Below are 11,068 nucleotides of genomic sequence, written 5' to 3' on the forward strand. Positions count from 1 at the left end.
CGTTTGAAAGGGATAGTTCATCCATAAATGAAACTTCTGTCATTTTTTTACTTTATTTTGTTCCAAATATGTATGCTGTCATTTTTTCAGTGGAGCACAAGAGGGAGAAATTTTATAGAATCGTCGCACAGCTATCTTCAATCATGGTGAGCATGTAAGTTAAAAGGATAGTTCACCCAAAATTGAACATTCTGTCATCATTAACTCACCCTAATGCGGTCTCAAACTTGTATGACTGACTGACTTCTGCAATGAAATTTTCAAAATAGTTCAACTGGGCATGAAAACCGCAAACCTGGCAACACTGTGTGGTTTGTGTACAGCGCTCTGCGTATGCATCAAGCCCGTGGAGGTTTGTGAACGAGCTTCTCTCATGAATTCACCAAGGAGACTGCAGATGTCAAGATTTATTGTGAAAAAGGACTTACATTTTGGTCTGTTTTAATAATAATAATAATAATAATACATTTTATTTATAGGCGCCTTTCACGACACTCAAGGTCATCTTACAAACAGAACACAAAAAAGTCATCCTTGAAAGCATCAACAATAACATCATTAAGCAAACAATACTATGATATACAATAAAACATTGGAAGATACAAAGTATGAACTCAATCCATGCACAGTCATAAAAAAGCCTGTTTAAAAAGGTGAGTTTTAAGATGAGATTTAAAAGTATGAAGACTTTCACTCTTACGAATGTCCAGAGGAAGGGAATTCCATAAGTAAAGGGCAATATAATTAAAGGCTCTAGAGTCTAGACCCCATAGTGTTCAGACGAATATGTGGTATGACAAGAAGAGTTGATGAGGAAGATCTAAGGGTACAAGTAGGTGTATAGATATGAAAAAGATCAGAGAGGTATGAAGGAGTAAGATTATTTAAGGCCTTGTTGGTAAGAAGCAAGATTTTGAAATCAATTCGGTACTTAACCGGAAGCCAATGCAAATGTTGAAGAACAGGTGAAATGTGTTCAGTAGAGGGGGTTCTAGAAAAGGTTCATGCAGCTGAGTTCTGGACCAGCTGAAGTTTATGAAGAAGTTTGGAAGGAAGACCAGAGAGGAGAGCATTGCAGTAATCAATATGTGATGTAACCAGTGCATGAATGAGAATGGCAGTGCTGTTCAATGTGAGAGAGGGACGAAGACGATTAATATTACGTAAATGAAAGTATGCAGAGCGAGTTATATTATAAACATGGGCTTAAAGGATAAGGTACTATCAAGGATGACACCCAGACTCTTAACCTGTGGTGAAGGCGAAGCAGTGGACTGATCGATAATCACAGAAAAACTATCAGTTTTTGCCAAATTAGATTTGGTGCCTTCAAGGAGAATTTCGGTTTTACCACAATTTAATTTGAGAAAATTATATGAGAACAATTTTTTAATTTCAGATAAACAGCTGGACAGAGAGGGCAGAGGAAGGGAAGAAGTGTTCTTGGAAGACAGGTAGAGCTGGGTGTCGTCGGCATAGCAGTGAATATTGACACCATGTTTCCTAAATATATGAAGAAGGGGCAGTAAATAAATAATAAATAGAAGAGGGCCCAAAACTGAGCCTTGTGGAATGCCAGTGATAACTTGTGATGATTTAGATCTAAAATTTTTGAGTTATATGAACTGAGTGTGACCAGAAAGATACGATCGAAACCAAGATGGGTGTGCCCGTAATTCCAACTGAGACCAGCCTGTCTAGGAGGATGTTATGTGAGATCGTATCAAAGGCCGCACTCAGATCAAGAAGAATAAGTATAGACAGCTGACCTGAATACACAGCCAACAGCAGATCATTAGTAATTTTGACAAGAGCGGTTTCCGTTATTATTAGCTGAAAGATAATCATAAATCTGAACTGCAACACTCCTTTCCAAAATTTTTGAAATAAACGGTAAATTAGAAATAGGACGAAAATTATCAAAATTAGTAAGATCTGCCCCTGGTTTCTTGAGTATTGGGGTTATTGAAGCAGTTTTGAATGATATAAGAACCAAGCCAGAAGACAGTGAAGAATGAACGATCTCAGTGATTAAAGAAGACAGAGAAGGTCAACATGCTTGACCTAAATACGTTGGAAGAGGTCAAGTTGACAGGTGGTGAGTTTGGATTTCCGAATAATAGAGGATATCTCATCAACAGTTGGAAATTTAAAGATAGAAAATGCTGAAAGAGGTAGTTAGAAGGAAACTGAGTCTGACACGCCACAACCATCATTATTTAAAAGTATTTGCTTGTGAATATTTTCAATTTTGGTATTAAAATAATCCATAAAAGTGTTACATACAGTAGTAGACTACATATGTGATGGTAGAGACTCAGGTGACTTTAGTATATTGTTTACAATGTAAAAAAGAGATCTAGTGTTCCCTTCACCTGTCCTAATTAGATTAGTATAAAATTCAGATTTCACTTTAGAGATAGCATCCCTATAATGCTGCATATGATGAGCATACAGTTTTTTATGAACTGTAAGACCAGTTTTGGCATACAAACGCTCCAGCTGACGGCCTTTAGTTTTAAGCTGGCATAATTCAGGAGTATACCAAAGAGCAGAGTGAGTAAAAGAAACAGTTCGGGTTTTCAAAGGGGCAAAAACGTCTAAGATCTCATGAAGTCCACCGTTATAATTGGATACCAGGTCATCCACAGTCGATAAATCAACTTTGCTAGAGAAGGTGGCAAGTTCATCAGCGAAGATAGATATATCAATAGTCTTGATATTGTGAAATGTGACAGATGAAATGACGAGGTCGTGGAGGGCACCTTTTGCTGCCCGAAACATACTTCCGGGTTCGTCCGCTCTCACTACCCTCGACGCCGGGGTGGTCCACAGGTACATGGAGGTCCCTCAGATGGATAAGGCGGTTGCGATGCACCTGTGCCCGCAAAACACCGCCACCTGGTGGGATCGTCCGGCGCTCCCCTCCAGAGCCTGTAGGACTACATTGTCTCTGGCGACCAAAGCCTACAGTGCCGCTGGACAATGCCGCCTCTGCCCTGCATGCCATGGCCCTCCTGCAGGAACACCAGCCCAAGGCACTAAAAGAACTGCAGGTGGGTAGTCCTGATCCCGATGTGCTGCAGGAGCTGTGCTCGGCGACCGACCTCGCCCTCCGGGTGAAGAAGGTCACGGTGCGAGCACTTGGGCAGGCGATGTCCACCTTGGTGGTCCAGGAGCACCACCTGTGGCTGAATCTGGTCGAGATGAGGGACGCCGACAAAGCACGCTTTCTCAATGCGCCCATCTCCCAGATTGGACTTTTCGGCGATACCGTTGAGGACTTCACCCAGCAGTTCTCGGTGGTGAAGAAGCAGATGGAGGCCATCCAGCACATCTTGCCCCGGTGCAGCTCAAGATCCCACAACCCATCTGCTCGCCGAGGGCGTCCCCCTTCGGCAGCAAAAGCCCAGGCAGCTCCGCCCGAGACCAGCTCTCGGCCCCAGCATAGAGCCCCCCGCAGGAAGCTGACGCCCCCATCTCACGGGCCGGGACGAGGACCCAGAAGGCTCCTAAGCGCCCCTGAGACAGACGACCCAGGGAGCAAGACGTCCACTACAGAGCTGGTATCCAGACAACTCAATCCCCTGGTGGTGGGCCGGGAGGTAAATCTTTTGTTTCCTTCTCCTTTTTGTTCGCCGCTCCCCGAACGGGCTGCGGTACCCAAATTGTCAAAAAAGTGTGGTTTCCTCACTCCTTGGGTCACATAATCGGTGTTCAATGGGCACCATTGAACCAGACACCGAGCACTCGCAGCCAGGGCTCTGCGAACACGGTCCTCCCACTTTCGCGTGCCAGGCTGCACCATGCCTACAGCCAACCGGTTGTGACAAGTCTCGAGGATGACCCGAGACCTGCCCTAAGCCGGATACGCAGAGCAAGGTAAGTGCTTTGAGGTCCCTCTCAGTGCAGCCACCTCGCAGCACAATGCTCCTCGACATGGTGTCACCTGCTCCTCCCCGCCATGAGGCCCCACCTCCAGGTATGTCAGACGCAATTGTCCCTTTAGTGTCTCTCGCCCAGAGCTTGGACGTGTGGCTAACGCTTTCCAACCCATCGTGGTGGCTGGCCAGGACCATCCGACTTGGCTACACGATTCAGTTCGCCAGGCCCCGCCCCGGTTCAGCGGCATCCATTTCACTTCAGTGCAGGGCGAGAACGCTGCCACCCTGCGTGCGGAGATCGCGACCCTTCTTTGCAAGGGTGTGATAGAGCCTGTCCCTTCAGCCAAAATGGGGGAAGGGTTCTACAGCCCTTACGTCATCGTACCAAAGAAAGGCGGTAGGTTGTGGCCAATCTTGGACCTGCGAGTGGAGGGCACCTTTGGAGGACAGTGGTTCCACTGAAACACTTTCAGAGGCTCCTGGGGCATATGGCTTCCTCGGCGGTCACACCGCTCGGGTTGATGCATATGAGACCGCTTCAGCACTGGCTTCAGACTCGAGTCCTGAGATGGGCACGGCACCGCGGCACACATCACGTAGCTATCATGCCACTCTGCCGCCACTCATTCAGCCCTTGGTCAGACCTCATGTTTTTGCGGGCAGGAGTTCCCCTACAGCAGGTGTCCAGATGCGTCGTGGTCACCACAGGCGCATCCAAGTTGGGCTGAGGCACCGTGTGCAATGGGCACGCAGCCGCTGGTTCCTGGACAGGACCGCGACTGGGTTGGCACATCAACTGCCTAGAGTTGTTGGCTGTACTGCTCGCCCTGTGGAGGTTATTGCCATTGATCCGGGGCAAGCATGTGTTGGTCCGGTGGGACAAGACAGCGACAGTAGCATACATAAATCGCCAAGGCGGCGTACACTCTCCTCACATGTCGCAACTCACCCACCATCTTCTCCTTTGGAGTCAGCGGTGGCTGAGGTCACTGCGGGCCACTCACATCACACTACAGCGGACGCACTGTTGTGGCAGGTGACGCTCAGCGGAGAGTGGAAACTCCACCCCCAGGTGGTCCAGCTGATTTGGAGTCGATTCAGCAAAGCACAGGTAGACCTGTTCGCTTCCCAGGAATCCTCCCACTGCCCGCTCTGGTATTCCCTGATGGGAGCCCCCCTCAGGACAGATGCACTAGCACACAGCTGGCCCCGGGGGCTGCGCAAATATGCATTCCCCCCAGTGAGCCTACTTGCACAGACCCTGTGCAAGGTCAGGGAGGACGAGGAACGAGTCACCCTCGTGGCCCCATATTGGCCCACCCAGACTTGGTTATCGGACCTCACGCTCCTCATGACAGCACCTCCCTGGCAGATTCCCCTGAGGAAGGACCTTCTTTCTCAGGGACTGGGCACCATCTGGCACCCACGCCCAGACCTCTGGAACCTCCATGTCTGGCCCTTGGACGGGACTTGGGAAGACCTAAGTGGCCTACCACCAGCAGTGGTAGACATGATCACTCAGGCCAGAGCTCCACTACGAGGCAGCTTTATGCCTTGAAGTGGCGCTTGTTCACGAATTGGTGTTTTTCCCGAGCCGAAGACCCCCAGAGATGCACAGTCGGGTCAGTGCTTTCCTTCCTGTAGGAGAGGCTGGAGGTGCGGCTGTCCCCCTCCACCTTGAAGGTATATGTAGCCGCTATAGCTGCCCACCACGACGCAGTGAACGGTAAGTCCCTAGGGAAGCACAACTTGATCATCAGGTTCCTCATAGGCGCCCAGAGGCTGAATCCTCCCAGGCCGCGCCTCTTCCCCTCATGGGATATCTCCGCAGTCCTCCTGGGCCTTCTCTGAGCCCCCTTTGAGCCGCTAGAGTCAGTCGAGTTGAAAGCCCTCTCCTTGAAGACAGCCCTCCTGATTGCGCTCACCTCCATCCAGAAGGTTGGGGACCTGCAAGCATTTTCTGTCAGCGACAATTGCCTGGAGTTCGGTCCAGCAGATTCTCACATGATCCTGAGACCCCGGCCGGGCTATGAGCCCAAGCTTCCCACGACCCCTTTCAGGGATCAGGTGGTGAGCCTGCAAGCGCTGCCCCGGGAGGAAGCAGACCCAATCCTGTCATTGCTGTGTCCGGTACGTGCTTTGTGCACCTACTTGGATCGCACGCAGAGCTTTAGACGCTCTGAGCAGCTCTTTGTCTGCTTCGGCAGACAGCGGAAAGGGAACGCTGTCTCCAAACAGAGGCTTGCCCACTGGATCATGGATACCATCGCTCTGGCATACCAGGCCCAGGCCATGCCCGCCCCTTTGGGAATACAAGCACACTCTACTAGGAGTGTGGCATCCTCATGGGCACTGGCCCATGGCACCTCTCTAGCAGACATCTGCAGAGCAGCGGGCTGGGCTACACCCAATACCTTTGCGAGATTTTACAATCTCCAGGTTGAGCCGGTTTCATCCCGTGTTTTGTCAGGTACGAACAGGTAGAGTTTGGTAATACTGAACAACTGGCCTGGTGTATCGATTGCGTATAGCGCCTTTCCTCTTCCCTGAGGTGAAAGCGTGCGCTTTTACCCCCAGTCGAGTTCACAAAGTCGTGGACCGTGGATGTCCTTCCTCCCTAGCCCTGTGGCTCGCGAATTCGGTGGAGGAGTACACTGCCAGACCCACTACGGGTACTAATATGCCCTGTACTGGGATAGGTGCTCCACACCTCCGCTGGGTCTTTTCCCCCTGAAAGAATAGGAATGGAAAAGAACACCTTCCTCGATGCGTATAATAGCATTAGATGGCCAAAGCCGGATCTAATACTCTGTGGAGTGAAAACATAGAGAGAAAAGGCTGCTACATCACTTCCCCCCTCAGGGATGTGGGGAACTACATGACGTCTTTTTGGGGTGTTGGGGGAGGTTACGTGCAGACTGATGCACTTGCTATTACGCACGCAGCAGCTTGCTTGCACCTGCATTAGCAGTTCACGTAACAAGGTTCACCTGTTGTGGCATTTTTCTATAGGGACCCCTAGTGTAACTACATCGACACAATGTCGAGTGAGTGACAGAAGGGGAACGTCTTGGTTACTGTCGTAACCTCCGTTCCCTGATGGAGGGAACGAGACGTTGTGTCCCTCTTGCCACAACGCTGTACTAGCCGCTGAAATGGCTGGACCTTGTCTCGGTTCCTCAGCACAAAACCTGAATGAGAGTGGGTATTCCTTCTCCTTTTATACCCGTATGTCCTGGGGAGTGGCATGCAAATTCCGCTCGCCAATTCTCATTGGCCTTTTCTCAAAAAAATAGAGGTGTTCTGGGCTCTCAAGAGCGACCACTAGTGTCACTACATCGACACAACGTCTCGTTCCCTCCATCAGGGAATGGAGGTTATGACAGTAACCAAGACGTTATGAGGAGTTATACCAGAACAACTGATAAGGTCAAGAATGTGCCCTTTGGAGTGAGTAGGAGTGTTGGCATATTGCTGTATACCAAAACTATCTAGACAAGATAAAAATTCTCTTGTACGTATACTACTAGTTTTATCAATGTGAATGTTAAAATCACCCAATAAAATCACATTGGGAGACATAGAGCATAAGAGGGTTAAAAACTCAGAAAAGTCATTAAAAAAGTTAGAATCGATCTTGGGAGGGCAGTATACAGTAGCAAGTATAGTGGGAATTGACCCACTGATTTTAAGAGCAATGGATTCAAATGAAGCAAATACGGGCAGAGTTATATGGGATACTTTCCACTTCTCATTGTGAAGTATCGCGAGACCCCCTCCCCGACCAGAGACACAGCGTTTACAAATGTAAACATATTCCGGAGGAACGGACTGATTAAGATGAAAGAAATCATCAGGCTGCTGCCAAGTTTCAGTCAAACAGAGGAAGTCAAACTTATGGTCAAACAGGAGGTCATAAACCAGAGGTCCCTTGTTGGTGAGAGACCGGATGTTGAACAATCCAAAAGAGAGATTGGCTTTACCAGCGTTGTTGCTAGCTGACCTGGCTAGGTTGGTTAGCATGTTATGGTCAGCAGTTTGTGTAGATTTCTTTGTGTGATGTGGATAAGATGACCAAAAAGACCGTATTGGGTTCGTATCCTCGGTATTGTAGCTTGGAACCTCAGAGTGAAAGTCCAGAGTTAATAAATCCAGGCAGACCGGCGACCCCAGGAAGCACCAATCCTCCCGATATCAAGCAGGCGAGTCACCTTATAATATCATCCAGTATCAGATTGCTCATTGTAGATAAGAACAACTAAAACACAGTTTAAGAGCGTCCTAAGAAACCGTGTCTCAACATATATAAAACAGCAAACAACTTAATAATAATGGTTTCACAGAGAGGCAGCGGCAGCCAGTTGTGCCAGCGTTCACCCCAGCGTTGTCATCGATGTGTCGACTATAGTGGTGTTTTTCACTCCCAGCGATCATATCGCTTAAGAAGACATGGATTAAACCACTCAAAACGTATGGATGATTTTTATGCTGACTTTATGTCCTTTTTAGAGCTTGAATGTTTTGCATCCCATTGAGAAAAACACATTATACAGTAAATCCTTCAAAATATTTTTGTTTGTGTTCCACTGGTAAGAGTTTGAGATGGCATGAGGGCAAGTAAATGATGAGACTAGTTATAATTTTTGGGTGAACTATCACTTTAAGCTCCTAAAAAGTATATAAAAAAGAAACACCATAAAAGTATATGCACTATGCACTATATTTCAAGTCATGAAAACTCCGGTTCAAAAAGATCCAATTCACAAATCAGACTGAATGATTCGTTCATGACTCAATGACTCACTGAGCCGATCATAGTGGTTCTCCAGCTCACTGGAGGGCATGATTAGTCATGATGAATGTTGACTTTAATTTCAGTCTGTTCCTGGCAAAAAGCAATTGTATGTATGGCTTTAAAAGACTTTGAATAAAGAGAGCACAGTCGTATAGATTACTTTTATGGTGTTTTGTTGTCCTTTTTGGAACTTAACAGCCATGGTCACTAAAAACGGTCACTGTATGGAAAAGACTAGAGGTGGAGGGGGAAAAACTATATGTTATAGTATTGCGATATTTTTCCTAACAATATTGTATATATATTTACGTGCCAAAAAATCGATATTATTAAAAATTTTCAACTTCTACAACACTCCCTTAGTTGGCACCATTATTATGCTTTACCGCTGAGACAAAACGGAACTCCTTTGACGTCATCCACAACACAGAAATGTTATTGACAGCATGAACACGTCAGAGACTATTCAAAATCTGCCTTCCTCTTACAGATCCAGTGTTTGTCAACATTCTGGATTGTCAAAGATCCGGGGAATTATTTTTTTTAATTTTGCACATTAAAGTCCACAGTACCAGAAGTGAAGTGATTGCTCTTTTGGTCATTAGCGCATTTATGTGTCTTCCAGTGCTCCGGTATTGTGTGTTATTGTGTGTCATGGTCGTTACATTCGAGCTCCAATATGACACCAAAGAAGCATAAAACACCATTATAGTCCATATGACTCGTGCATTATATTCAAAGTCTCATGAAGCAATACAATAATTTTTGTGAATTGCTAAAGGATGCATTTAAAGGGAAAAATACTGTCTGCATGCACAGGGTATTTCAGGGAATGAGCGATGCTCTGTTGTTGACACATACACACACAGCACGCTATTGATAAGCATATTAAAACTACTTTGAAATAGCCTACAGACAGAAACTCCATGTTCTTCCTGCACTGTTATGCTAAAATAAAAGCCAATAATAATATATTACAAATTAGAATAATATTTAAATTGACTAATGTTACATCCTATCACAAATAAAGTGAACACAAAGATCAACTAAATAATCCACAGACTTATTCGAGGGTCAGTATTGTTCATCTTCACAAATGAATGATTTGTGTTCAAATTATTTGAGGCACTTTTATATTTATTTAATAATGCATTTGGTGGGGGGCCTGGGTAGCTCAGCGAGTATTGATGCTGAATACCACCCCTGGAGTAGCGAGCTCGAATCCAGGGCATGCTCAGTGACTCCTGCCAGGTCTCCTAAGCAACCAAATTGGCCCAGTTGCTAGGGAGGGTAGAGTCACATGGGGTAACCTCCTTGTGGTCGCGATTAGTGGTTCTCGCTCTCAGTGGGGCGTGTGGTAAGTTGTGCGTGGATCACGGAGAATAGCATGAGCCTCCACATGTTGTGAGTCTCCGCGGTGTCATGCACAGCAAGCCACATGATAAGTTGTGTGGATCGACTGTCTCAGAAGTGGAGGCAACTGAGACTTGTCCTCTGCCACCCGGATTGAGGTGAGTAACCACGCCACCACGAGGACCTACTAAGTAGTGGGAATTGGGCTTTCCAAATTGGGAGAAAAGGGGATAAAAACAATTTATATTAAAAAAATTAATGCATTTGGTGATTTGGCAACAGTATTCTGAAGACCTATGAATAAGAATTAAAAACAGTGAGTAAAATATATAGCAGTTTTGAATCACAATACACCAAAAATAAAGAATCACAATTATATTGGTATAATATCGTATCGCCAGTTACCTTATGATTCCCACCCCTAGAAAAGACCTATATGAAGATTCTTCAAAATTTCTCCTTTTTGTGTTCAACAGAGAAAAAAACGTTCTAGATTGGAAGGACATGAGGGCGAGAAAATAATGACAGAATTGATATTTTTGGGTGATCTATTGCTCTGTACCACTGATGTTACTGAGATGAGCCAATAGACTTTGCATTAAGTATGTATACAATGGTGTGGGTGAAAGTTCAGCTGAGCAGTTTTGTTTTTTTCATAACTCAGTATCAGCTTGCCATAGAAGGAGCTGCTCTCAGCATTCAAGCTGTTGGGTGTACACTTATTTTTGTACAGCGTCTGTGTAAAGCTGAAACGCTTTTGATTTTAAAGGTGTCGTAAACAGTCAGCAGCCTATTTTATTCTGTCGATTTATGCATACCACAAGAACTGGCATAGGGTCAATAAAGGCATTGATGACAACTTAATTGAGCTCTGTGCTGCCACCGTCTAGTCTGAATAGGCCACAGAGTTCGCATGACCAAACTCATGGTATTTGAGGGCGTAAATGTTCATTTCACAATGTGGTGAACCCATCACAGTGTAAAACCAGCTGAATCAAATAAGACCTCACCTTGACAGTTATTTCTCAGGTAATGC

This window comes from Myxocyprinus asiaticus, chromosome 33 (genome assembly GCF_019703515.2).
Source record: "Myxocyprinus asiaticus isolate MX2 ecotype Aquarium Trade chromosome 33, UBuf_Myxa_2, whole genome shotgun sequence".
Taxonomy (NCBI): Eukaryota; Metazoa; Chordata; class Actinopteri; order Cypriniformes; family Catostomidae; genus Myxocyprinus; species Myxocyprinus asiaticus.